The sequence below is a fragment of the Botryllus schlosseri genome, chromosome 1, assembly GCF_051294905.1.
Source record: "Botryllus schlosseri isolate E-star chromosome 1, Bs_hap1, whole genome shotgun sequence".
Lineage (NCBI taxonomy): Eukaryota > Metazoa > Chordata > Ascidiacea > Stolidobranchia > Styelidae > Botryllus > Botryllus schlosseri.
This window is the reverse complement of record NC_137236.1, coordinates 33201193-33217181: the sequence shown is the minus strand read 5'-3', so window position 1 is coordinate 33217181 and position 15989 is coordinate 33201193. Positions and strand designations below refer to the sequence as shown.

General features: G+C 41.4%; 2 long non-coding RNA genes across 3 annotated transcripts in view; one reads left to right on the top strand and one right to left on the bottom strand.

The window, feature by feature from the left end:
* LOC145447979 (uncharacterized) overlaps nucleotides 1-15989 on the top strand; it is a 125281-nt gene that overhangs the window by 19633 nt on the left and 89659 nt on the right. The window lies entirely within an intron of this gene.
* LOC145447993 (uncharacterized) overlaps nucleotides 1-15989 on the bottom strand; it is a 272776-nt gene that overhangs the window by 195664 nt on the left and 61123 nt on the right. The gene's annotated exons all lie outside the window — the stretch shown is intronic.

The window sequence follows — 15989 nt, the reverse complement described above, 5'->3', positions numbered from 1 at the left end:
AGTACTTTTAAGGGAAATTATGTTGTGTTGACTAAAAAATAGGTCACTTTCCCAGGCCTACTCAAACACCCCCACCGTAGATTCCACGCCGTTTATAACGTGTTTTGGTGGTGCCTGTCCATTAGACTGGCTCCAAAAGCGACGAAGGGGGACTAATTGCCAAAAGTAGGACATTTAGGCGTCCTCGGAGGACATTTTTGATTTCCTAAAAAAGAAGGACCAATCCTCCTAAAGGAGGACGTAGAGTGTAGCTCTATTAGATCGCTAACCACATTATATGTTCGTCCTATTAGCCATAGAATGCCTACAAGGCATATTACGTAACTATGACTAGGAATACTGCGAACGTTCTGTTCCATTACAGTACGGTATGTGATGATTGATGATCATTCAGAGATTGTGGGATATCACGATAAGGAGGCACGAAATATTTCACTGTCATAAAGGGGGGCGTGTCTACCGAGTTGCTGTACAATAGAGATGGCTCTACATTAGACCGTGCTGTGTACTTCGATTAAAACCACAAGACCGCATGTAAATCTATTCACACAACTCGATGATGTTGATATAGTGTTACTAAAATTAATTATTAACTATTTACACAACATAAAAATAACAATTCATGTCGTAGTAAGTTTCTTGAACTCGTGCTTGATGAAAACGAGTGGTGACTAGTATGCTTTTGTGTTTGAGTGTAAAATAATTATTTAGAGTAGTGACATTTTGTGACCAACGAATACAAATCGATCATGATATTACAATATACGCATTCGTCAACATAACGACTTGGCGCAGGAGAAACACTTTCACGTTTTTTCAATAACTGGATTCTCGAGACTTGTTACTTGCACGATGTACCGTTGGTGTGCAAACTATAACGACCATTTTGTATTATAGTATGTTTTAGTTGTATTGTTGTGAGGACAACCATGTGATGACTCAGCACTGTTCGTTAGCAAAGTAGATTGATTTGTGTGTAAGATGTAAGCACCGTAACTAGTAAACATATGTACTCTGTTGTTGGAGTAGCTGATTTATTGCTATGACATTGACATATCCTGCAGGATTGGTTGGTTGGTTTTTCTTACGAAAGATGACGCGACCTCGGTGTCGTAAATTGTGTTAACTAAACTCGGATAGATACTGCAATTGTGCTGGACTTACACATGGTATTCGCATACTGTACACATACAAACTTTTGTGTAAACAACTCGGATGTTTCCGGGAATATCGAGTATTTTCGTGTAACATGAATATATTTCATATACCTTTGGTAAGAAATGAGTTGCGTGGGGTAATCATACACAACCTACAAAAGTTAAACTTGTAGCGTTTGATTGCCTACTTTTTATCAATGTCTCTGTGATGTTAAAAGACGGTTGAGTTTACATTTACATATAGTAAGCGGAGAAACTCAAGTAATAAATTTTACTCGTTTGAAAAGTAGTTAATTGTTAGGGATTCAATCACATACAAGTATGGTATTTTAGTGGCAGAGTATTGTGACGACATTTACTTTGATGAATGACAATTTCCGATTTCTTTGGTCGTGAGCGTTCTACAAATATTTCCGGCATACATTTAGCAAGCAACGTACAATATTCTTTTGTTATGGTAATGACTTTCGCAAGTTTGGTTTTACGATTACAATTACTTCAGAAGATTCAAATGATAATTCATGATCACTACTTTGAGCAACAATACAAACACATTTTGTAAATTTCAGTGTAGCACCTATTGCGATTTTGTTAATGCTATGAGTTTTATGTATACTCAAGTCTAGTAGAATAGGATGCATCCAGTAAAGATATTCCAAATTGCTTCTGTGTTGATCAAAGTCTTGAAGTGTAAATCTGTAGACTTCACAATGTCTTAGAGAGTGCGACCGGAATTATGTATTGATCGCGCGCTTCCAAGGGTACTCGATACCAAAGTGATATTTTCACACTTTGTAAGTTGTGTATGTTTCAATGCGCTGTCACAATCCCCGACAATAAATCGTATCAATTGCTGGATTCAATAGTAACGACGTGTCATTGTGATATACTGACTCTATACTTAGTCGTTTCAATTACCCGTTGCGAATCGGGGTAATAAAGCATTTTGTATCGGATGTTCAATGTATGAATAATGGAATTATTGCATCTTTAGCGTTGTTTATCACAAACGATAGATTTTAATAATTGTACTGGTTGTTGAATGTAATAATACCGATATTGCTGTTTCATCTTTAGTCTTGATTACTGGAAACAATTACATTTGTAAAATATTTCCTGATATCGTGATACGCAGAGTGATTTTCATCGAGGTGGAGTAATTCTCCAATCAAGAACATTTCAGACACGTATAGTTTTACAACTTAATATGTTAAGAACAATGGCACTGAAAAGTTTGTTGCTGTCATAACATTTACCACAACGCCGTGTCTAATTACCGCGAATAATTTAATAATCAAGTCATGATCAACTATAACATATGTCAAATCAATATGTCAATCCTTATGTTTACAGCGTGATAACTTTGAATATAACACCAGCGTTCGATTGTAAGAAATGAAGTCGCAACTACGTTGATCAGACTTTCAAATCTCGTATACTCAAACATAGTATGTTAATCTCAAGTCACCTGCACCGAGTAGAAATTACTTTTGTCTTACAAAATATATCGAGTAGTAATTACTTTGTCTTGCAAAATAGTAACGACTTTTACAGTTGAAAAAAAAAAACAAAGACGCGTCGTAGGGATATGAATACAGCCGAGCTTGTTACGGACTTTAGGTTTTAGTGATTGTATGGACTCGTGTATGCTTGGCTGTTTTCATACTGATACTGTTTGAGTTGATTGGGTGAGTTACAAACGGATTTACTTGGCAAGGTTTTTCCTTGTTGACTCTTTGGAGTATGGTAAGATGGTAAGATGTCGATGCGTAATACTATTACCGTTAACTCAATCGCAACAAAAAATAATCAGACAGCTTGTTCAAGGTTTCGACAAATAGATTGAAATATTCCGATTTAACTCATCACGTCGCAACTCGATCGCGGTATGCACAAGTGGTTGTCAAGTAAGAAATATTTACAACAGGTGCTATTTCATTGATTGACTTGATTGTGTGTAGTAACACATTAAAATATCGCGATAGCATAGTGAAATTATTTACTGAAACTCTATTTGACAAACGGAAAACTCAGTCGTGAATAGAGTTGTAAGGTTTCATTACTTGTTTCAAATCTAATTCTAAATATGACTGGATTGAAAGTTGGTAGTCATGTTTGTTAATTTATTTCAATTCAGACTATGTCAAAGTCCAAATATTTCATTCTGGATTATTTGGATTTACCTTTAGTACATCTCGCGAGTGGATTCCGACACCGTACTATAACATTTTTTGATAATAAGGATTCAAGGATTTTGATGATAGAGTTGACAAGTGATAAGATGCGTGTTTTTGTTAAGAGTTTGATTTCAAGTTGATAAAGACAATAACTGTATAATGCACATACTTGTGATTCTTGATTCTTGTAGAGTTATAGTTGGTATTGATTCGATAGGTGGGAAAACAGCGGCGCGGAATGTGCGAATAATTCTATGTGGCTGAAAGTCGGTGTCAGTAATATTCAGGTTACGGTCGAATCAAAAGATCACGTTAAAAAGATTTCTCAAATTAATTAGAATTGTACCGAATTAACACATTCAGACACGAATCAACTTGAGCTGTGTAGTAAGTTTCATTTCAAGTTGACAAATTGACACATTGCTTGAATATTCGCATGATTCTTATCATACAACTAAAGTCAGCCACTATTCCGGAGGCGTGAAACATATAGCGGTCGCGGGCAAGTGTCAAATTGTTGGTTTTCGAATCACCGACTGCGACGGTTCTGTGACAAACTTATTACCGAAATATTACCTTGTGAGTGATCGGTATGTTTGTAACACCAAGTCACTAAAAATGGTTATGCCCGAGACATTATCTTGTCAGCGATCGCGGGATTTGCAATCTATTTTACACTTTTTGAAGTGTTAATTTACGAGTGCGGTTATTTGTTGGTCGCTTTTCGTGTCGCTGCTGAATACTGAATACTGCTGAATGTAATAGCACCGACTGGATTAGTGGAATAATCGATACGATAGTGCGCGCTCCGAATTTCCAAAACGGACGTATTTAGTGGGTCACACAGGTCAAAATACAACCGCCAACATCTGGTTTTCAAAATCGCACAATGCACTGCGGATTAGTGAATTTCCTGTTTAGTGATGCCTATACCCGAAAGTATGATATGCGAGAGATGTCTATACCTAAAAGTACGATTCACGACCGCACCCATAAGAACACATGGCGAGTCACCACAGAGCCCGTAAGAATACATGACAGGCGAATCACCGCCACCGCCTATAGCAAAAAAGGCGAATCACGACCACGAGTTTTCACGGCGAATCACGACCGCGGCCTATACCCGAAAAGGCGAATCACGACCGCATCCATAAGAACACATGGCGAATCACCACAGACCCCGTAAGAATACATGACAGGTACATCATCGCTGCGGTCTATATCCACAAAGTTAGTTCACTACCAAACATTCCATGCAGTGGCGGCTCGTCCTATAGGGCAACTGGGGCATTGCCCCACCTAAAATTCTGTTCAATAACAGTTCTTTACCATTTATAGACGCACAGCAATCTATATATACCGAAATCACAGCAAAAATCGTATTCTTCTTGTCCTTTCGCTTGTAAATGCCCATATATATAGCGAAGTCTCTGCGAAAATCGAATTCTCTTCGTGTTTTCGCTTTGCAAATGCCTAGCCGGGGCATGTCCCGGTAGCGCTCATAACAAGCTTTCACTGTCTATTCTCTCAAAGCTGCGCACAATAAAGAAGCAGTGATTTACTCTCTCCTATTCATAAAATGACCGAGCAACCGGGGCAACATTGCCTACTCGCCCTTAAGGTGTGATGTAACAATCGTATCTACATCTGAACTCGGTTACCGTCATATGCGTTTAGTCGACCTTTGCTGGTATAGGTCGATTTTGATGGTGTTTCACACCATGATAATTCTTGAAACTTGGTATGTCATGTCGTGATGGTGGTATTTAACATTGTCCCAAGTTTCAGGGTTTCTACTTAAAGTTTAGGGTAGTAATTCCGTTTCCGAAGTTGAGTGTGTGCTGATTCGTCATGTATCGCAAACAGATTTTACTCAAAAGCCGGTATTGGTATCCATTGATTTTGACGATGTTCCATACCGAGATCGGTCATGACATTTGGTACGGTAAGTCTTAATGTTAGTATTCAACGCGGTACAAAGTTTCAAGTTTGTCACTGTACTGTGTTAGTGGTAATTTCGTTTCCTAAATCGAGTGAGAGCTGACTCGTCATTTATCGCAAACATATTTTACGCAAAGCCGGTATTGGTCTCCATTGATTTTAACGATGCTCCTTACCTAGATCCGTCATGAGCTTTTGCATGGTATGTTTTGATTTTAGTATCGAACGCTGTGCCAAGTCTCACGGTTGGCACTCAATGATTAGGGCAGCAATTTCGTTATCAAGGTCGAGATGTTAAAGATGTGCGCTGATCTGACACTTAGCCTACCTAACGCATTGCGGATTTCACGCAAAAGTCGGCGTATCTGTGTTAACGCTAACTGTGTTCCATACTGAGATAAGTGATGAGATGATGATATCATGAAACAGTTTACTAGCATCCTCGGTTTGCATTCAAATATTTACTTTTATTTTATATTCTCCAATGTCAATTTTGACCGTGAAATTGTGGCCTTCAGGCCATTTGCTTACAATTACAACCCCTGTCAAGCGCGATAGCTGTTTCGTTTTCGATGGCGGCTAACAGCTGATCGCTTGATCAATGATCAGCCTATTCCTCAGTAAATTTTACGCAAAATTCGGTGTTGGTCTGTTTGTATTAATTTTGACAGTGTACCATACCGAAAACGGTCATGAGGCTACTTCTCGTTGATTTCATGTAACAGTGTACCAAGTTTTCGGCTTTCATCCACGTATTTATTCGGTAATATATTTTCCAAAGGCGATTTTGCAGCAGACATATAGACCGTAAGCCGTATGTGTCGTGTGACAGTCTCCAGCACCAAGGCCAAAACATCTCCTATGCTGTATCGGGACCGAATTTCCGAGGCTGCTATCCGTAGTTCTTCAGAATTATGTTTTGGATTCAATATGACATTGTCCAATCTATGAGATAACAATTGCGTATGTGTCCGAACTCGTTGACCTTTCCAGTTAGGCTTACGCAATCTCTCGAGTTATAGTCATTTCCATTTCTGCAGATAATTAGTCAAGTCAGGTATAGTGCGAACATGAGCCGTGTGAAATCTTTGTTCCGTACGCCGTTACCACACTTCAAGTCACAGCTCACCGGCAGACCTCTCGCGGCACATACGTTAAATCACTGTTGTCGGGAAGTTCGTGTTACCGTAGTTCGTACCACTAAGTTACTTGTTTACGTTGGAAAACTCCATTGTGACGTCATCTTGATAAAAAGTCGCTTGCAGCCCTTGCCCCACCACCCGATATTGTCACGAGCCGCCACTGATTCCATGGCAGGTCATCAGCGACAGGGACTCAAAAAAGGGTGGAGTCACCAACACGAGTTTTCACGACAGGTTATGAGCGAGCCCTATACCTGTAACGTTATCATGTCACCCGAGCCATTATCTTGTCAGCGATCGCGGGGTTTTGCAAACTATTTCAAACATTTTTGAAGTGTTAGTTTGTGAACGCGGTTATTGTTAATATTCGAATCGCCGTCTACGCCGGCTCTGCGGTAAACTAATTACCAAAATATTACCTTGGAAGTGATTCCTAGATTTAGCAAACTATTTCACACTGACTGGATTAGTGTAATAATCGATAGTAGCACACAGCTGCATGGGAAACAATTCAGCGCGCAGGTCATTCGAAATATAGGTCGCCCGCTCTGCGTAATCCTCTTGCACAACAAGCCACGTTTCCGTCTGCGCGGTTATTGTTGGTGGCTCGTACATATTCAACACCACGCGAGAGATGCCTGAAAGTGCGAATCACGACCGCACCCATAAGAACACATGGCGAATCACCAAAGATCCCGTAAGAATACATGACAGGCACATCATCGCCGCGGCCTATATCCACAACGTTAGTTCACTACGACACAAGAATCCGTGGGCACATCATCGCCACAGCATATATCTGAAAGTGTACCATCATCACCACATAGGCACATCATCACCACATGGGGGTCTGAAAGGGTACCATCATCACCACGAGTTTTCACGGCACGTCATCACCGCAGCCTATACCCGAAAGGGTACCATCATCACCGCATCCATAAGAACACATGGCACCTCACCGCCGAGAGGGGGGGTCTAAAGGGTCACCGGTTCAAGACGAGTTTTCAGGCACCTCACCACCGCGCCCATAAGACCCCCTGCCAGGTCACGAGCGATCTATACTACTACTTACGTTACCCTCGCATTCAGTGGCGGAACGGTTTCTTTTCCTTATGTTAGACCGCTATGATGTGTGCAATATAATACGCAGAGGTAGTCAAAGTAGACAGCGTAGCTACGCAAGTAGAAGTACAAGTAATCTCATGAATATCTACTCAAGTACAAGTAAACGTAGGTAATTCTAACACATACCAACATTACATCAATTAAAACTTAAAAAATGAATGGATTTAAAGTACTAAGTTAAGTACTTTTACGGAGAAATATGTTCGGAGGGTCGCATATTTTTTTTCAGTTAGTCGGAGATGAGCTGCTTTTAAAATTCCAAGATGTATCTTCTCGATGACGTAAAACGAATGGCGACACAGAAAATAACGCAATTGGTTTGCTACTATCTCACAAGGGCCACTTCTACAAGTTGATATGGTAATTCCAGTTCCGAAGGGCATACGGACCTATAGCGAAAAACTACTTTCTACTTCACAAAAACGAAAATGTTTTTGAATGCAACCCTATAGTGGAATGCGTTCAAACAACTATTAATACCGTTTCTAATATATACCTAAATGACAATAAACGGTTGGGATCAAGTCATTACTTTCGATTCGCAAAGCAATCTGAGTCAATGCAAATCTTGACTCGAATCAAGTCAAGTCATATCATATCAAATTTCCAACCAATTGTATTACGAAATCTCTGTGACCCCTACTCCAATAAAAGAAAATTTATTGAAAATAAGACTAAGAAAGAACAGCCCTGGTTATACCAAAATCGCTCATAACAACCAATTGATGCTCGCAAAGCCTATTTTCAATATCACATATTGCTCAATATGGATTCAACGTATGTGATACACAGATATTCAACTTTGTGCAGCGTAAGCTAGTTTCACACAAACGGTAATCCAGTTCTCGGGCAAACTAATGCATGGATGTAGTGATATTATAAAATACCAACCAAGCCCACTATGACAGCAGTTACATTGTACTAGTAGTGGTGACGTGATTGCTTCAAAATGCGTGATGAAGGTTCGGAATGCCTTCCGAAGTAGACTATTCAGAGACTTATGCTCGTAAATTCTATCCCATCCGCTCGTAACTTCATATTTCTAATACATCGAGTCCTAATGAAATCATTTAGGGCAGTGACTCGATTATGCTTTCCTTAGGCTCATACTAATTAAAATGACTTTCCTGTTTCATGTCCTAACGCATAATACATATTTGCATTAGGGACGAAATGAGCCCACGGAAAGTCCAAACTTTTGCAAGCACGAACCTTCATGCAAAAATTTATGATGATGACACCACGAATTATCGATATACCATGTTTGGCTGTCATGAACTAGATGGTATTGTGGAAGAGATAACATGATTGGATAAAGTGGCAACGACGCGATTGCAAAATCCCAGATTGCGAAACGAGTAACTTTTCTCCTTACTTGAAATGAATATTTCATGGCGCAGTGCGTGGTTACTACTGTGTCATTCAATTTATCGGCAGACTATGTATTTAGATATATATTTAGTTGCGTTACAGGCAGGGCTTTGGAGCCGCAGTAAATTTGCATTGCTCCAGCTCCGGCTCCGGAGCCTTCTTCCATCATACATTAGCTCCGGCTCCAGCTCCGGAGTCGCATTATTACCACTGCTTCGGCTCCAGCTCCGGCTCCGGCTCTGAAAACTATCGAAGGTGTCTGTCTGTATCAGGGGCGGGCAACCCGCGGCCTGCAGGCCATTTGTGGCCCGCGAGAAGGTTTTAAGTAGCCCGCGAGCTAATTTCCCATTATATTATCGAAATTCTGTTATATTATCGAAATCGAATTGCTCAGATTATGAACTTGCAAGCCAACTAAAATATAATTAGTATCGCCGCGATACTTGGGATGTTGATGACTAAAATATCGGTTCCGACGCATTGGCAGATCCAGGGTCCAGCAGTCACATTTTTAGTAAATCGTCGTACATTAACCTACAATAAACTAAAAAAGTAGTAAAACTTTTCTTTATGCTTCGCGTGTTTAATTGTCACACAATTTCTTTCTCTGTAGCCTACCCCCACCTGAAAATGAAAAAACACTTGATTTAGCCGATTGAGTTTAACTATAATCGCAATTACGAGAGAAAGTATTTTCGCGTTTGCAGTCGCAGGAAGATCGTCGAAGATGAAATGTAGGGACAAAATTATTTCCGTATATTAGCGGAAATCTTCGATATCGATATGTCCAGATGCCGAATAGTCCTGTCCTTGCAAACTGAGCCCAGCGGGCGGTATACAGTCGACCCGCAATATACCCAAATAATAATATTAACTTTGATCATGTTACGCGCCTGGCACGGCTAGTGGGCAACGTACTCGTTCGTCAATTTCATGTGGCCCTTTAGCCGAAAAGGTTGGCCACCTCTGGTCTATATAGATTACTAATATACCCTTAGGTTAGTTATCTATAGTAATCTAGAGTCTGTCAGCCGTCAGTAACATCGGATGCAGCAACGAAGACATAGGTGCCGCCGTGCCGGCTTGTGACGACATATATATATATATATATATATATCGACTTTTCAATTAGATAAAATAAAAAAGGGCAAAAGAAAACAGGAGACAAAAAGAACATAGGATAATCAGTTTTGGGCTCGTGTTAAGCGTTTCCAACGTGGGCGGTCGTGGGCGTCTTCAAGCGAAAGCCCGCGTTGCGCTAGATCAGTCTCCATTGTCGAGCGCCATGTTCTCCGATTCCAGCCACCTATGCGCCATGGCTCCGTGGGAATGTGATTAATGATGGCGGCGGCTGGTTGCTCGTCTTGGTGCCGCACTAGATGGCCGATTAGACGGAATAGTCGTTCAGCTGCCAGTAGACGGCATGGGACCGTTCCTGTGAGTTCTCGCAATGCGTTCGTGGATATATGCTCCGGATGGTGAATGCCGAGTGCATAGCGGAGGAGTGCGTCATAGTTAGCGTTGAGCGTCTTAGCCAGCTTCTCTGTCAGCGTGAGTGCCTCTATTCCGTAGAGAAGAACCTGCTCGACAGTGGCACGGAAGATGCGGGTCTTGAGCTGGGTTGAGGCACTTGAATGAAAGAGGCTATGTAGCCGTCTTGCCGCGCCCCAGGCCTTTGCTCGCCTCGCCTTGAGCGCTTTTCCAGAGTCAGCGACGTCAATACCGAGGTATACAAAACTCGTTACATACTTGAGATCGATATCTCCGAGTCGAATTGGTGTCGCGTTCTCCAGTAGAGCTGGTATGGCCAGAACCTCAGTCTTCTTAGCGTTGATCTGGAGGCCAACAAGAGCGGCGGCGGCCTCTAGCTGGTTAATGAGGCGCTGTGCCGATGCGGTGTTCGGGGCAAGCAGGGCTAGGTCGTCTGCGTAGGCAAGAATACCTACGTGGATTGCCTCGCGAGTCGTACACGTGCGCGTTCCTTGCCGTGGCCGCCATTGAAAGAAGTTCGTAGTATCCGGGAAGGCCGTTCGTAGCACGAAGTCAAGGATGACCACGAACAAGAATGGTGCCAGGGTGTCACCTTGAAGCACACCAGCCGAAGTGTTGAAATCTCCGCTTGGGCCGTCATCTGTTCGGACTCGCGCTCGTGTGTCAGTGTAGAGGGCCATAATGGCGTACGTTATCACCTCAGGAATTCCATAGAATCTGAGGATCTCCGCCATGGATGGGCGCGAGACCGAGTCGAAGGCTTTCGCGAAATCAACGAAGACGGCCACAACATTCTTTTTGTGTGAGCGGCAGGTGTCAATGATTGTGCGCAGTGCCAGGATGTGCTCTGTTGTACCGCGGGATGGTCGAAATCCATTCTGAGCATTCAGGAGCTTGGTAGAGAGTTGCTCACGTATGCGGAGGAGCAGTACTCGGTCGAACAGCTTGGCAGCGGTCTGCATCAGGGAGATGCCTCTGTAGTTCGCTGGGTCACTCGCAGCGCCTTTCTTGTAGATAGACGACATAATTAATACTTGTCAATTGTCGATAACATCATATAACGCACTTTACTCCGTGCCATTGCTGTGTACAGCATTAAAATTATGATGCGGCGTTTTAACACTGGCACTGTACTCGTTAACATTAAGCCATACAGCTCATTTCAATCTTTAAATGTGCGATTATTATTCAACTGTAATTGCAGTAATAGCAATATGGGCGGATATACCGACGTGATCAATAGAAATAAAGGCACGTTACGCATCATTAGATAGATATCGTTTGCGGCTACAATACGGACGTAGGTACGTCTCGGTAACTATAAGGTAGCGACGAAGTTAAGATCGGTTGAAATTGGGGTTATTTGTTGAAAATCGCGGCGTTTTGAAGACAATCGTCAAATTTAGCTTGGCGTCGAAAGAGTTAAGCCATACAGCTCAATTCAATCTTTAAATGTGTTAAATGTGCGATTATTATTCAACTGTAATTGCAGTAATAGCAATATGGGCGGATATACCGACGTGATCAATAGAAATTCGTTTTGTACCAAATTGCCAATGGTTTGACGTTCGATATCGGTGCACTCGTTACCAGTCCATCCGGTGTCGATCAAATTTATTGGTATATAATATTTTCCCGTTGAAACGAATCGAATAATCGAATTAAACACTGTACCACGCACATTGCGCCATGTCCATAACGAATTTAACTATGCAGTATGCACATTGCACATTTACAAGTTTACGAAACAGATGATTACAAATTGGAAATCGCGTATCAAATCAGTAATTTGTCTCCAACATAAAATATCATGGGGTTTTGGGCTACTCTTCTGCCATCCCCTCTTTGCGCTCGAAAATCCTTACTGGAGTGAATGACGATGATGCCCAGTAATAAATTCCAAAAAGCATGCATAATTGCATATACTCAGTAACACGGTCCAATTTCGCAGCCCGATCACGAAAGAACGAGTATTTGCTCATCCAATTCATAGCAACGATGAGATTGAATTTCTCGACTCGTACTCGCCATATCGACATGTGCGACGAAATCACGTTTTATCCTCTCTCCCATTTCGCGTAATGCATAGTGATAATTATTTTCGAACCGTATACAATTGGCCAACAAGGTTGTGCTGATGATGAAATTGCGGGTATGACGAATATCCACAATATTCACAGGCATATTTGGCACACCGAGGTTCGGCACTAATGTATGAAAATTGAACATTGAACATGCGACTGTTCTGCTGTTAAATCCCCAGGAACATGGTTAGTCGGAAAAGGTAGCGCCAAAGAGGAAACGATTCTTAATTTCGCGAAGGCCTGCTTTTTAATTATGTGAACTCAGCAGATATGGTTGTTGCATATATAATAGCATCTTATGAAATATACGTCGAAGCCAGAGCTACCCCTCAAATAACTGGCTCCAGCTCCGGATCCGGTTGAATTTTATGTAGAGCTCCGCATCCGGATTCAGCTCCGGTAAAAATGCACGGCTCTGGGGCTCCGGGCTCCGGCTCCGGCTCCAAAGCCCTGGTTACGGGTGTCGAGGATTATAGGAAGCACAGAGTCGAACTTCATCTTTTTTGAGCTGCCGCCCCCTGGAAAACGATTAAAGTGCCAGACCTCCGACCCCCCTCACTACACTAAAATCATAAAAGGAAGGTTGTTCTGCATTCATTACCGCTTATAATAATACGGATGAAGCTGGTGTAGTATCATTATAATGATAATTATCATCTTCGTCGTCATATTGGATTTGATTTTTTATAAGAACAATCTCATTCTAAAATCTACAGTCTGCACGTCCCGTACTGTCAAGTCGGTTTCTGATGTGAGTCAAAAACACGTTCTATCAAATATGAGCGGGGCAAGGCAACAACAATAAAGTCAACCCGACTCCAGTGACACTATTTTATGTGATTTAATTGTGTATCTAGAACGATTGATTGAATATATCTAACTTTTGGTTGAACTCAAAATTGTTCTACACTGTAATCAGCTCCTCAATCGTTGCACGCTCGGAAACTTTACAGAATGGTCTGATACCCGGTTAGGAGTTTCTAATTAGAATATATCCTGGAATTAAATCACCACATCTTCGTGCAGTTTTCTGCCATGATTGATTTATGTTTATCCATCTAAATCGGGTATTCGAGCGGGCCCGGTAGTTCATGCAAGCTTCAGAATTGGAACAGCTCACGTGTCGCATCCGAATGGTGCCATTTCCACGTTTATAAGGTTTCATTATTATTAAGAACGGATATATTCTACTCATAAATTTTGGAAAGTAGTAGCGATATCGTTTCTCGCCACCGGAACGCCGTCTTAAAAACCACGGTCGCAGCACTCCGGAAAATCCACGATCGCCTGAAACAGAGATTAAAATCACGCAGGACTGCTTCTCTTAAAGAGTCATCACACGTTGCAGTGATCAATAACTGATCGAATAGCCTACTTCGTAGTTCTCAAAGCACACAATGAACCACGCTTTCTAGGGATTCTGCCGACTGCTATAATAGTTCATTATTGGGCAGGATCAACATTGTCAAGAAACAATGGACTTTCCCGTACAGCTAATTAAATAGACCGACGGCCCTAAATTGCCCTGACTGAATTGATTTTGGATTTTCACTGGGTATTCAGTTGTTTTATTTATCAATCGTTTCAACACTACAGAGCAGTTGCCTTCTAAACCCATACCATCTTCATTTGCTCTTAGCGCCCCTACCACCCAATTTTACAGCCAGCGCCCATAATCGCAAATTCCATGACCAGCGATCCCTTTACAATAGCGAACGCCCCGAGGAGGGCGCTGGCGACCACTTTTGGACTCAGTGGTTTAAATACTACCAAAAACAAGCAGTATGAGCCTGCAGACGATTTGCACGCAATATAGTCGACATATACGATATGGAGTGGCTGAAACCCTCGAAGTCATCGTCGGTTCAACAGTCATAACAAGTAGATATAGATCATTGGTACGGAATGCGTGTTCTGATGATGATTATGACCGCCGATAGCCTATGCTGGATAATGATGTAGTCCTTGTTAAAGATACTTTCGGTCTGTTTATGACAGTGGTCGAAAGCCCTTTTCGTGGAAGGAGCCATATTTAGCCTATATTTTCAGTTGCCAATGCTCATCAAATGTGACGTCACAGTGAACGATTCGTGACGTCATGGCATAAAAAACATGTTTTGAACAAAGGTCACGGAAAACTGATTTTTGTGTTGGATGCAACCGTAGGTCGAACTAGTCAACATACTGCTCAAGTCGATGTAGCAGTAGCGATGCAGAAATCAACTCATTTACGAATAGAAACTGCATAAAACTACTTCAAGTAGAAGTAGAAATTGATTTATTTTAAATTACTCAATTAAGTAAGTAGTTTTAAAAAGCAGGTACAAATGCGCTCTAGTGAACTGAGTAAACCTGGAAACTGATATATGCGGGCGGTGCAGAATGCTGGAGTTTGTTTTGCTACATCTCATGCAGGGGATATAACTTTTTCAAACAGCATAAGGATCCAGCCATCACGTGATACATACGATGTCGTTCCAATATAGTAGTGTTTCTAAATCCTTTTGTCACCCCAGTGCCCCCTATCAACAATTGTGGCGGTACGACACCCTCCTTACGAAGCCCGTATTTAATTAGGCGATGAGCGATACGGATAATCACTATCATATAACACTGGCCAACACACAATGTCTGTTGACATAGATCATACACTTGATATTGTCTTACTTTTGGGCGCTGACGTAAAAAATTATTTTCGTTTTTCGTTATCACGTCAAGTTTTTGGGTTAGGCACCCACCACATTGTCTCATAACCCACATAAAAGCACTACTTTTGATATTTTGTGTTTATGGTATAAAACGTTTCAAAAAGCACAAGCAGTCGGAAGTAAATCCATAGACTTCAAATAAAGATTAGCACTGCTTTATTTGGTTGATTTAAACCGATATTGTTTCTACAGGACAAATAAAGTGCGAGTTTGAGGGTTAAAATTTACGCTAATAACCCATAATTCTGTAGGCTGTCTCGTTTGATACTCGAGCAATAGTCAGCTAACATATGTAACCTCCAATCTACTCTTATCGTACCCCCATCATCTTCGGATGTTGTGGGACATTTTCTCCTTGCCCATCTCTGACTATGTCAAGGTCTTCCGGGAAATTATTTGGATATTTTAGCTTTTTTGAGTGTCTACTGTCCGACATAAACATATGAGAGTGGCACATGTGTATCAGGGTTATATGTGCAATGTGCATATCTATTGTTTGTCTTCAAAGCTGACACATATGATCCAATCAGGCTTGTGATATTGCAAAAATTCAATGTTTCTATATTATTCGCAATGTTTCCATATTATTTACGAAGACTAACTGATCGTGCAATCGTTTATGCACTCAAGACGTTGCCATTTTGGAGAATGCCACACTTTAGGATCCTCTTGACGCTACCTATAGAAATAGACATTTGTCATTCACTTGAGTTGTAAATCGGGATTCCTAACTCCTCCAGCAATCCATGGTAACAGTATCATGCCAATGCCAGTATCACGGATACGGGAAGCC